General features: G+C 36.7%; 1 protein-coding gene across 4 annotated transcripts in view; it reads right to left on the minus strand.

Moving 5' to 3' along the window:
* Positions 1 to 11,975, minus strand: part of LOC149804339 (uncharacterized) — an 88,042-nt gene extending 76,067 nt beyond the window's left edge. For 2 of the 4 annotated variants that reach the window (XM_089932572.1, XM_089932550.1), the window contains exons 1-2: positions 11,517 to 11,752; positions 1,807 to 1,898 (exon numbers count right to left, since the gene is read on the minus strand). The gene's annotated coding sequence lies outside the window, so the exon portion shown is untranslated. Of the gene's footprint in view, positions 1 to 1,806; positions 1,899 to 10,780; positions 11,225 to 11,516; positions 11,753 to 11,872 lie in introns of those variants that run through there. The other 2 variants (XM_089932563.1, XM_089932556.1) reach the window with 2 other exon arrangements.
* Between the last annotated feature and the right edge of the window lie 1,890 nt (positions 11,976 to 13,865).

A 13,865-nucleotide genomic window follows, 5' to 3' on the forward strand; every position in this document is an offset into this window, starting at 1 on the left:
AACTTTCTAAAAATATTTTGTCATCAGCAAAATGTAAAAATAATTATATCAATTACAATAATCCTTTTTAAATGATATAAATCAGGAACTCTTCATGACATTATACAATGTTGGTAAAAAAACCCAAGGGAATGCTTTCTACATTTATTTGGCATAGGTCATGCATACACCTAAATAAAACAATACAGTGAATGGCATGTTATACATCAGCCCAGTATTTAATAGAACCAGAGACCAGAAAAGCTTAAAGGGTGGCCCATTATACATTGTCTCTGTCACACAGCAGCTGTTGACATAAGCTTGTTATCTTTACAGCTCCTAAACTACTTGGAGGATTATCATGAAACTTTAGAAAAAAATCCTCAAAATTGCTTTAGTATTGTGTTATCCATAGAATTCTAACAGTTAATGAATTTTTGTATAAAATACAATCATGCCAATGATACTGATAAATGTACATTTTGCAATGGCTCAACAGTAACAATGGTGCTTTTGTTTTGGGAATTTAGTATCATCAATAGATTATGGAGAGGAGTTTCTCAGTAGATTAGAGATGCACTAAAAATACTACTTACTCTAAGAAGCAAAATGGTTTTATTTGGAGAAATAGATGTAAAGGTATTCAAGAGGTCTCTCAAAACTCACTTATTTCGACTGCAAGAACAAACTTAAAGACCTAATAATGTTTCCTACCTGAAATATTCTCAGCTTGTTTTTTATTTTTTAATGTTTTTCTAACTTCATGGTGTTTGTTTTTTTCGTAATAATATTATTATATGTTTTTTATCTTATAGGTGTTGTATAATGTTGTAAAGTGCTTAGAGCTTCTAAAGATTAGGCGCTATACAAAGTCCTCATTATTATTATTATTATTATTATTAAAGCAATTAAATGACAAATGTTATAGTTTATTCTACAATTACTACATGTATACATACAAGATGAAAAGAAAAGAAACAAACCTACATTAAATGGCTTTAAATGCTTCTCAGAAGAATATTATATGTTAGAACAAATACATAATCTGCAGTTCAAGTTTACAGAAAAAATATTTCATGAAAATTTGGGAACAATGGCAACTATTACTTCTTTCCAAGCATAGTTAATTTTTGTATTATACTCTGTAATACACTAGAGGTGCGTGATATTACTGGTATACTGGTTTACCAAGGTATTTTTACCAGTTAGGTGCATACACCCATGATACTTTACCACTGTACTAGTATGTTATTAGTTTCCATCAGCAAGACATGGAGAGAAATTCCTAAGATTCATCTTGTTACGGCATGACTTTAATGAGATTAATAACGACTTTAATGAGATTAATAACGACTTTAATGAGATTAATAATGACTTTAATGAGATTAATAATGACTTTAATGAGATTAATAATGGCTTTAATGAGATTAATAATGACTTTAATGAGATTAATAACGACTTTAATGAGATTAACAGTGTGTTTTCATTATTCATGGCACAATAGTTCAAAATTATCTTTTTTACATAATGGTTGTATCTATCACAATTTAATGGTAAATATTATTAATATAATTATATTTATGATCCATAAAGTACATATTCGATGCATGTCACATATGCCAACATGGTGGGTAATGGAATGTTGAGAAAAATATTCTGGACAAATCCAACTTTTGGAAAAATTCTGCTTTAAGAAAAGCACATTTCCTGTTTTAGTTATTTACTTGGATATATGAATGTGTTAATCACATTTATATCCTTGTGAGACTGCAAATCATCTTACAATGATGATGATGAAGATGATGATGACGATGGTGATGTTGTTACCTGATATCTTGTCTAAAGAGTGGAAAGTGATAGTATTTGTATGCAGTCACTATGCTATCCTCTTCACCTTGTTGCCACTTCATGGATGCATACTAATAAAAAAATAGACACAATTCAACATATGTGGGTGTAAACCATTCAATGGAATGGGTAAATCATGTGCACAGTGTCAAAGCCTGTACCGCTACGTCATTTTCACAATAATCTGTGTGCCTGTCAATAAACAATGTATCTGATTTTTTCTAAATTTGGTATAACTTTTTGTCCTTTTTCCAAAAACAGACTGCCATCACCAATGGAAAATAAAACATTGCATAGACCATATTGATAAGCTTTCATCCAAATTTGCCCTACTCAGCAGAATCAAGAAATATTTACCTATGGAAACTCGAAATCTATACTACAAGTCATATATTCTTCCAACATTGGATTATTGTTCAAATGTATGGGGAAACTTTGCTAAATCTGAGAGGATTTATAAACTTAAGAAACGGGCAGCATGCATAATTTTAGATGCATCTAATGATCATCCCTCAAAAGCATTATTTACAGAATTCAAATGGTTCACAATTTCACAATATATGACAGGATAGATTTTCACAAGGCAGTTATTTTATATAAATGTATACATACACCAGAGTATCTTCAGGATTTATTCAGACCTTTTTCAACACAATACCATGAACAGAGCAATTTAAAAAGAGCTTCCAATACTCTGGTACAGTTCTGTGGAACAGATTTCCATTATATGTAAAATCTGCTGAAAATATTAGAGTATTTAAAAAGAGATATCATGAGCATGTATGTGTTTCTAATAGACAATGGAATTTAGTATTTTAATATTAAACATGTTAAAATAAACAGTAATTATTGCTATCTTCATATAATGTGCATTGTTATACTCTCCTTAAGAGGACCTCAAGGGAGAATAGTCCTTGACTAATGAGTTGCCCTCTATAAATAAAGCATTATTATTATTATTATTATTATTATTATTATTGTATACAATATGGAATGAAACAAATCATATGAGTACTTGCCTATAACATGATTACTTCTAAATTTACATTGCAAAACAAAATTTGAAACAGCTGCACATTCATGTAAGTAATGCCAAAGTAAAGCAATTTTTTAAACTTTTATCTTAGCTATAAAGGAATACTGTAAAGGTTTATACATACAAAAATATGCATAGAATCAACTTCAGGAGTATGCAACTTGAACTTCTTTCTTCATACAATTTGTTTTAAGCAACATGAAAACCTCACTGTATACAGATATACAATAGCTCAGTGAATGGGACCCTATTTAAATAAATAAGTTATCTTTATTATTATTATTATTGTTATTATTATTATTATTAGTAGTAGTAGAATTATTATTATTATTATTATTATTATTATTATTATTAGTTTATTAATCTGTGTAAATTGCATGTCATAAAATATCATACACAGAAATGTTATAAACATCTTTTTGAAATAAAGTTGCATAATAAGCTTATTACAACTTAATGGTCTTAAACTTAATAGCAGACAAGAGTGAAAACAAGATTTTATAAAATTCAACAAACAGTTTATTTTCCTAGAATACAAACTGAAAATTTAAAAAGAACTTACAGTAATGCAAATTAAATCTCAAATAGTCCTAAAAGATTTAACCAAATGTTACAAGTTCCTCCTGAATTCCAGTGATATTCCAAAAAGTTCCAATATTGAATGTGTTGATGTGCCTGTAGTCTTGAATATGCTAATGTGCCAGTAACCTGTAGTGTAGTGATGTACTAAGTTGTTTGATGTATCACAATAATAAAATCCAAAAATGTTCTTGTTGGAAATCACTATAATTCCAAATTAATGTTCCAGTCCAAGAATATTACAGATGAGCACTTTAGATTTCCAGTGAATAATAATCGAAGTAAATAATTCCACCCAAAGGAAATACTAAACACAACATTAAGACTGATTCTGCCTCAGGTGTTAAATGCAGAATCCAAAGTCCATTTCTAATATATTCTAAGTTGTTAACAAGATAAAATCTGTCACTAAATTTATAATAAAAAATATGGGAAACATCAGGTGCAACAGATTTATCTATGGGAAATACCAGTTTCCTAGATCCAGACACAAATAAACATGTTTACATCCATTGATAATGTTCCTAATATTTAACCCACTCTATTAGATAATAACTATGTAGTATTTACTTATAAAAGTTACTGGTCAGTTACACAATGAGCTTGATTTTGGACAAGGTCAAGTCCAAAATACAATTATACATAACATATAATCAGAGAAAAAAAATAAAAAAATACAAACTAAAGCTTTCTAGGAAAGTTTATTAGGTATCTGACATAGCCTGTTATAAGATATATTAAATAAGATAACTAATACATTTTTGCAAGATATATTTTTGAACAATGTTAAAATGTCTGCTAAAATAAATAAGATTGCTTATTAACCTTTTATAATATCTTGATATGGGGGGGTTGTTATAAGATATATTTATAGACTTAATAAGATAACTATTAATTAAATTACATTAATTAATTAAATTAATTAATTGTGGTCTAAGGTTGACATTGCCCGGGGTGGGAGTGGGAGACAAGCGCCCCAATCCTCCAAAATGCCCCATACGGCCTGCGTCTCTTACTGCCTCTGTCAACTAAAATCCAGCTCCTGGCCTTCGCGAGTGGCTTAGATTTGAAGCCCGGCAGACCATGTTTTCTACTAACAGGAGAAGGGGTGAAGGCGGCCCACTGGCGCCTTAAAACCAGTTGCTTCGGGTAGATGGGACTCGTAAACCTTGGATGGTAGCTCATCTAGGAGAAGGAAAACTCCGATTCCAAACCTCTGCTGCCTTGTGGCTATACCCACTCATGGGAAAGGCTAAGGGAGTAAACCCCGACAGAAAATCCGGAGATGGAGTCCCTAAGGCGGTATGACATTGACTTCAACTGCATTCCGGCAACTCCTGCGATGCCGTTGGTGCCAAGCTGTATCGGCATTCGTCGTTCCCTTGGGCACACCAGCTGCGTGGAGAGGGGGGATCTGCTGCATGGGCAACAGCTGATTCTCCATACCACCCTGCCCAGGCTTCATAGCTCCACTGGAGAGGACACTCCAGCGTCGTCGTACGGCGTCGGCACAACACGAGAAGTAGCAGTTTACCGGTTGTAAGTCAAAGCTCGATTGGCGTAGAGCTTGGCGCCAGGGGTTACTTCTGACAGTGGGAGAGATCATCAGGTCTCACTGGACAGCTACCGCCCGCCTCAAGCTGGGCAGCCCCCAGTCAGTAAGGTGCTGCCCGCCATGGCCTGCCTGCTTCACTGGGTGCGTGGAGCTTAGAGAACCATCTCGACAAGTGGGCCACAAAACTCTGCACCAGGAAAGACTAAAAGAAGAAATAAAAAGACTCCAACTCTTCGTTTTGCAACCTGGAACATCAGGACCATGTGTCCTGGATTGACCACTGACCTACAGCAGATCGACGATGCACGGAAGACTGCCGTCATTGACAGAGAACTCTCCCGACTGAACATCGACATTGCCTGCCTCCAGGAGACCCGACTGGCTGACAGCGGCACCATCAGGGAAGCCAATTACACATTCTTTTGGCAGGGGAAGCCCTTGGATGAACCTAGGCAGCATGGTGTAGGCTTTGCCGTCAAGAACACGCTAATCGCCTTCATTGAACCTCCATCATCAGGTACTGAGAGCAACAGTATACAGACAGCTGCTGACACCGGGGATACAAGAGGAATGTATGAGGGTATCAAAAAAGCGACAGGCCCCCCCAGCTACAAGACCGCCCCCCTCAAGTCCAAGATGGGCGAAGTCATCACAGACCAGGGGAAACAACTGCAGCGATGGGTTGAGCACTATCTTGAGCTATATGCAACCCAAAACAATGTCACTGGAACTGCCCTGGACGCCATTCCAGACCTGCCTGTCATGGAGGAGCTAGACACACAGCCCACCATGGAAGAGCTCGGAAAAGCCATCGATTGCCTTGCCTGTGGGAAGGCTCCTGGAAGCGACGGCATTCCGCCTGAAGTCCTCAAGAGCGGAAAACCAGCACTGCTCCAGCCCCTACACACACTCCTCTGCCTTTGCTGGGAACAGGGATACATCCCACAGGACATGCGTGATGCCAACATCGTCACTTTGTACAAAAACAAAGGAGACCGTAGCAACTGCAACAACTATCGGGGCATCTCCCTCCTCAGCATCGTTGGAAAGGCCTTCGCCCGTGTTGCCTTGGCACGCTTGCAGATCCTAGCCTCCCGCGTCTACCCAGAATCCCAGTGTGGATTTCGAGCCGGCAGGTCAACTGTAGACATGATCTTCTCACTACGTCAGCTGCAGGAGAAGTGTCGCGAGCAGCGGATGCCCCTCTACATTGCCTTCATAGACCTGACGAAGGCGTTTGACATGGTTAGTCGGAGTGGACTCTTCAGACTCCTGCAGAAGATCGGCTGCCCCCCACGTCTGCTTGCTGTCATTATGTCGTTCCACGAGAACATGCACAGCACAGTGTGCTTCAATGGCGCAACATCTGAAGCATTCCCAGTCGTTAGCGGAGTCAAACAAGGCTGTGTCCTTGCACCGACGCTCTTTGCCATCTTCTTCTCCATGCTTCTCCAGTACGCATTCAAGGACTGCAGCGAGGGAGTGTACATCCATACCAGGGCTGACGGCAAGCTGTTCAACATCGCCCGTCTCCGTGCTAAGACTAAAGTCACAGAGGTACTCATCCGTGAATTGCTCTTTGCCGACGATGCAGCCTTGACATCACACACGGAAGATGGACTTCAGCAGCTGGTATGCTGCCTCTCCCATGCATGTAAGGAATTTGGACTGACCATCAGTTTGAAGAAAACAAATGTCATGGCACAGGACACAGACTCCCCTCCCTCTGTCTCCATCGATGGGTACAATTTGGAAGTTGTCGAGAACTTCACATACCTCGGGTCTAACATCTCCAGCTCACTCTCCATTGATTCTGAGGTGGGCGGCAGGATTGCCAAGGCAGCAGCAGTGATGGCCAGACTTAACCAGAGGGTCTGGAACAACCCCAACCTCACAGAGAAGACCAAACTGCGTGTCTACCAAGCGTGCGTGCTCAGCTCACTTCTCTACAGCAGCGAAACATGGACCACCTATGCAAGACACGAGAGGAAACTCAACAGCTTCCACCTGAGATGTCTGCGGCGCATTCTGCACATCCAGTGGCAGGACAAAGTACCCAACACAGAGGTTCTAGAACGCGCCAACATGAACAGCATGTTCTCCATACTCAGCGAGAGGCGCCTTCGCTGGCTCGGCCATGTCAAGAGAATGGACCCAGGTCGCATTCCCAAGGACCTGTTATATGGGGAGTTAGCAGAAGGTGCACGACCAACTGGACGACCACATCTGCGCTACAAAGATGTTTGCAAGAAGGATATGAAGACAGCAAACATCAACGTCAACGACTGGGAGAGCTGTGCAAACAACCGTTCCAGCTGGCGTCTAGCTGTCAGGCAGGGAGTTCAAAACGCAGAGGAAAAGAGAAGAATAAAGCAAGCTGAAAAGAGAGCTAAAAAGAAGGATAAGCAAAAGCGTACCTTGGAGCTATGCCATCGTCTCTCGTAGACGGACGGATGCCAAGAGAATTAAATTACACATAATGTTTAAAAATATATTATAAAGCTTACAAAAATATATAATACATCTGATCAAGATTACAAATTATCTTGTAAAATATCACATTTCTTATATAGATAACAACTTTATGAGAAAGCATGTCATATTTTTATTTAATTTTTTTTTTATATCTATAGTTTTTGGAACAAACATCAATATGATTTGGCATATGTCAGGGTGCATTTTGTCAAATTTGGTCAAATTCTGTTCTGAGATTTTTCTAATTTTAGTAAAATCAGCCATGTTTGATGGCAGCATCAACACAATTTATACAAACTTTGAAGATCTTCAGGCAAGAATGCTTCTTATTAAATTTTCCTATTCTGTTTAGTGGATTCTTTTATAAATAAAGTTTAGTAATGGCAATCATATTTGATTGTAGATGGTCATCTGTTAAATTTGACCAAATTATGTAAAGTGGTTTTAATACAAGCAGTAATTCCAAGATTTTTCTATTTCAGCAGCCAAATTTTATTTTTTTCTTCTTAATAATGGTGGCCATGAGATGGCAGATCAGTTATCTGCTGGAGAAATGTGAATGTTTTCTGTCACATTAAGTCAAGTTCTATACAGCAGGTTTTGAGATGCTGTCTAAAGGCTTTCATTTTTGACAATGGAAAGATAAAGGATGACAGAATGGAGTTAATTGATCATATATAAAACAATGTGCAAATCGGTCAGGTAGTTTTTAAGTTAAAGTTGTACATAACAATTGTGAGAATTACACTTACTTGGACTTTCATTGTCCAAGTGAGTTAAAACTATCACTGATCAGGGATCATACTATTAAGTCGGGGCCCCAAGTCGCCGAGTGGTCTAAAGCGCTCTCCGTTACGGATCAATGCCATCTCACCTCTGTCTGTGTGGGTATGAGTCTCGGATTCGGCCAATGTGGGTATGTGAGAAAGCTTGCCAGTAGCTTCTCGAGGGTCGGTGGTTCTTTCCGGGGATTTTCCGGGTTCTTCCTCCACCATTAATACTGGCCGCCATGTATAGCCTATCATGTGCTGAAAAATGGCGTTAAACCCTACAACAACAACAACAACTATTAAGTCCCTCAGGCTTTTGAGATATTCCCTTAAAACAGCCAAGTAGTGTCATAGCCCCATGTGAACAATAATGCATATAGCATTTGAAGGTGTTCATATCAATTGCATTGACAAAACAAACCCTTGCACCTTCACAGGCATGTATTTTAATAGCTGACTGAGCATAAATATCTCTACTGCGTTCTGCAGTTATCATTTGATGATGAAAACTGACCAACTTGTGTTCTGAAACTAAAACATATTTATCTAAATAAAAAAATTTGAAGAATAGAATTGAAGAAAGCACTTTAATATATATATATTTAGAAGATTTTAACTGACATGTTTGCATTATTTTCTTCATAAAATCAGTTTGAGAACATAAGTAAACATGTCATGGGGTAATAATAGCACTATCAGGTGACATCGCTGTGTTTTGGAAGTAGATCTTCAATTGGACTCTGTTTTCGTAATTCACTGGGCATGTAAATTGTGGAAAATATATGATTCATAGAGAGTGAAGTCTAACTATTAAGTGGTCTGATTGGATCTCTCATCATACATTCTTAGTATGATCTGTGGGATTAACCTTGAAAATGTGAATGAAATGCTGGTAGTCATTTGTAACTTCAATCGTATGGATCATAACTTATATGTATATCAATAGTTCTCTTTCACACCAATCTGGCTATTTACAAAACAAGAATTGACCAAGAAGTTATAAATGTTAAATCTAATTTTTTATTGTAACATTTCAGTCAATCCTACAGTCAATCTAATGACAGGAATAACTATGATAGTCCTAATAAATGAAAGATTCTTTTTAGCAAATAAATTTTCAACTTAGAAACTGTAGGATATATTTCTGTAAATTACTGTGCCCATATATATGATATCTAGTCTTGTTCCATATGTGTGGGGCCTAACTTTATTGAAAAGTATAACAGGGGACCAGTCAAAATTTCTACCTCTCATATTGTGGGGTTACAAGAGTTAGATTTAGGCATTCTTGGTGTTGACTTAAAGGTAATTGTTTTATTCTTTAGAATTTTAGCATTTTGATGTGGTTGTCTGTGTGTATTCGGCAACAGTGCACAGTGAATTATGAGGCATTGATGATCGGAAGTGAAATCTGTTACGAATTACATGATGCTTTGTTTACAGTCCAGCATCTCAAAAAAATACAGGATAACCTATCATAAGAACTTCATCCTGAGTTCATCTTTGAATGTATTTTATATTAACATATGATTTATCATGATTTGGACACAGTGGCAAGTTCAGTACTAAGAAACAAATGTAGAGACCATATAGGAAAAATAATTGTGATTTGAGTCCTTGTGTGAAAATATGACAGGAGACCAATCTTGTCTAAAGTAGATAAAGAGTGTAGAATGAAAGTTAAATAAGAGCAGATGCAATGAAAAATTCCATGGTGAAGCTCATTTTAAACAAACCACATTGTAAAACATTTTAATGTTTCAGGAGTTACTTGAGCACAACAAAACTTTTATTGCAAAAATGAAAGTGTCCAAGGAAAATATGCCAGTATGGTACAGACTACAAAGTATCGGTGGCAAAACTGTTGAAGCAAATAAGATTATCTCATTTTTAACGCACCATTAGTGCATTATTCCCCATTGTCCCTCTAAAACGTTGGCTTTCCCCCAATTTTAGCATTTGGGGACAGTGCCTTTGCCCTTGAGATCCTATTTGCAACAATGTATGTATGTATGTATGTACGTATGTGTATGTGTGTGTGTGTGTGTGTGTGTGCAATAAAGTTGCTGTTTGTGATATATAATATGTGCTGTAACTATATTTTATACCTGGTGCTGTTAATTATAGGATCTCTATTTCTATGTGATCCCCCACCCCCATTTCTCTATAGACTTTAAACAACAACGGCAACATATTCTCAAGGAAAACAAAATTAAAATGGGGGCATGAGCAAGAATGGACAGATGTTGAGATGTTATTTGTAGAGGTTCCATGAATCTCCAAAAATTCGAATTTGCAAAGACTTAAAACTTTGTTTCATTGGGATTAAATTCACTATCATAGATATGAAAATTTATTAATCTTAGAAATTGACATATTTACCAATGGGGAATTTAAAAAGGTTGCCATATTCATATTAAACAAAATTAAGATGAAGTGTGTTGTTAAATAAAATGCCTCTCTACAATTTTTGAATTTTTTAGGAAACATCAATGAAAATGATCAGTAAAAAAATTAAGAAAATATGACAATACTTACGTTGTGAATGGTTGTGATCCTAATGTGAGATAATACTCATTATACTGTACACATGACGTAATAATGACCATAAATAGAGCATAAACCCCAAGTCTCACTGGATAGTTTATATTTTAACACCGCCACCCCATTAATTTTAACAGTAAAAGGCATGAAGTTGATAAATTCACATAGAAACTAAATCTATAATTTGGTTTACATTTGCTTTTGGTTAAGCTTTAAAATGGATTGGCTTATTTGGTAATTTTCGGTGATAGTATTCGCAAACTCGCCCCTTTGTTTTGACACCCACCCCCACTACCACCCCGAATTAAAAAACAAAAAGCATAAAGGATATAAGAAATGCAAAATAACTTCCTTTCATTCGTCAATAATTTATAACCAGATTTTCGCCAGGAGGTCATTAACACTGTACACGTATTCGTGTTTCAAACTAAACGTAAACTCTCAAAGTAAACAAGTAAACAGACTGCTCACTGTCCTTTTCTGGTTTCGATTTAGGCCGATAATTAAGCCCCGCACCTGTAATGATATCGACTGGCAGTTTTGTGTGGTCATCACTAATTATTGTTTTAAAAATTGTCTGTTCCTTGTATCCATAATTAGCACTGAATGATTGTAATATAATATCTGGTGAATAATAAAAAGTAATTATTACCGACATGCTCTCTCTCTCTCTCTCTGTCTGTCTCTCTCTCTCCTTTTTTCCCCTTCTTATTAAGCAAGAAGTACTTACCTATTGATGACTACTGGGCAAATCTACATAGTTCATTACCAACGACGAACTAGACAATCTTGCTATTGTACGGGTATTTAATACGGTTATTCCAAACCGCAAGAAAGTATACATTCACCGTGACGATTGACCTGATAGTGAGATATTTTGTATGTTAAAAATTAAAATATTAAAGCGTTAGTGTAAGTACGTGACGTGAATAGTAACACAGCAATTGCCATACGTCAAACTAAAATCTTGATTACACTGGTAAATAACAGCGTCATAAGATAACAGAAGCAAATCTAAATATATTGCTTAGAACACGTTTTGGGATTTTCCTGGAATATCGTGCCATAAACAGAAGCATTACATACCCAAATAAAATATTACATGTAGAATCCGTAATTCCGTATCGTTCACCCAGCACCCAGCCTAGAACTACTTGTACAACTTGAGATACCTGATAAGGGTCCACTCATAAAATATCGGGAATGATTTAATTATTGCTATCAATTTTAAATTATTCAAAAATCTCAACACACATATAGGGTGAAAACGACCGCTTGTACCGCTGAGGAGGATATACCGGAGTAACATAAATAGCGACGAGCAGTTTATGGGCATTTCGCGGTATTTATCGCCGACAAATTAGAGTTTGATAAGGTTCACAGCAATATTTTGGACAGTATGTTTGACAGTGAGTTCTCAAATGAAACTTGTGTGTAAAGTGACAACATACGTGTGTGTGTGTGTGCAGGACCAATATGGGGGGGGGGGGACCGGGAAAAACATGGACCTAATGATCAACATCACTTTGGTTCGGCACGGGGACGTGAAGGAAAACATTACCAAAGTCTATAGAGTAATGAGAAAGAGCATATTCATATAATTTTGCTTGTTTTCGCTAATGAATAAAAAAACCATGACTACACTATTTCCGTTTTTCAAGCATCAAAATGTTTAATAATAATAAGCTTCTCAAGCACAAATACAAACAAACCAACCAGAAAACACTATTCACATATTAATACATTTACAAGGTTAACAACGTTGTAGAGTCAAAGTGGATTTCATGTGATCTAAGGCACTGTCATCTACGTTTCTGAGCTAAAGACGAGAGATGACTGTACTGTTCACAAAACCAAACCATTCCAAGTTACACAGAATACATTAGTTACAATTAACTGGACAGTAGTATTCAAAAATGTTGTTTCACCGTGACATTTCCTTTCGAGAAAAGAATATTTTATCCCAACTTTCCTTTTTATATCAAATTTGATCCTGTCAAAATACGATTTGCAAACAGAAATGATACTGAAAATGTACAAATTCACAAATCAGCTGTTTCCCACCATTTTGTACCCCACCTAATGAGAGTACACAAATGTCAAATTCATTCCTTCGTTCAATTCGATAGAAAACAAAAATACTTGCAAAATCGGTCTTTGTTGTTGATGACTTCTGAATGCAGTGCTGTGTATGTTTCCATCCAGATTAGCAAACAAACTTTGACAAAAAGTGATTGACAGCATTTTGCCATCAGATAATTCCATTTGCGACGATGAGATACGGCACGATATTCGTTCTGTACACTTTTGTGTAGGTCTTTGCCAAATTGAAAATAGTGGCAATCTGACTAATTAAATTAAAGTGGCTTTCACACATTGTGCACGTGCCACATCCTGAATGATGACTATACGGAATGAATGAACGTAATAGCCAGGAATATGTTGGTCCATGTGTTCTTAAATTTGTTAGTTGAGGATTTTGAGGACAAAAGCGATTTGATTTCCATGAACATTCCAAACTTGAGTAGGATGAACGATTTATACCAGGGCTACTTCCCATTGAGATTTGTAATCAAATTGTATGGCTTGCTATATATTTGGCCATGAAATAACATAAATTGTTGACAAACAAATCCATACAAGTGTCACTCGAGAAAGTTAATAAAATTGGTTATTCATAATTGGATCTTTTCTTTTTGAGGAATTACTCGATGTCAAAGAAGAATGATTTTCCAGACCTTCCAAAAGAGGGTTTTGCTGCTGTTGTTGTGGCTGACAGTGTTCGTAAGGCTACTGTTGTCATTGCCTGTGGTATATTTGAAGGAAGGATTGGGAAGATAACCAATACATTTGAGGGAAGGATTGGGAAGATAACCAATACATTTGAGGGAAGGATTGGGAAGATAACCAATACATTTGAGGGAAGGATTGGGAAAGATAACCAATACATTTGAGGGAAGGATTGGGAAGATAGCCAATGCAACTGCTGAGTAACATTGTCCACAACTATTTGTCTCCTTCTTGCAGACTCAAATTGGCTGTAGCTGCTCAGAATGACAATATACAGCAAAAACTTGGC

This window comes from Sinohyriopsis cumingii, chromosome 2, assembly GCF_028554795.1.
Source record: "Sinohyriopsis cumingii isolate HCF-2022 chromosome 2, ASM2855479v2, whole genome shotgun sequence".
Classification (NCBI taxonomy): Eukaryota; Metazoa; Mollusca; class Bivalvia; order Unionida; family Unionidae; genus Sinohyriopsis; species Sinohyriopsis cumingii.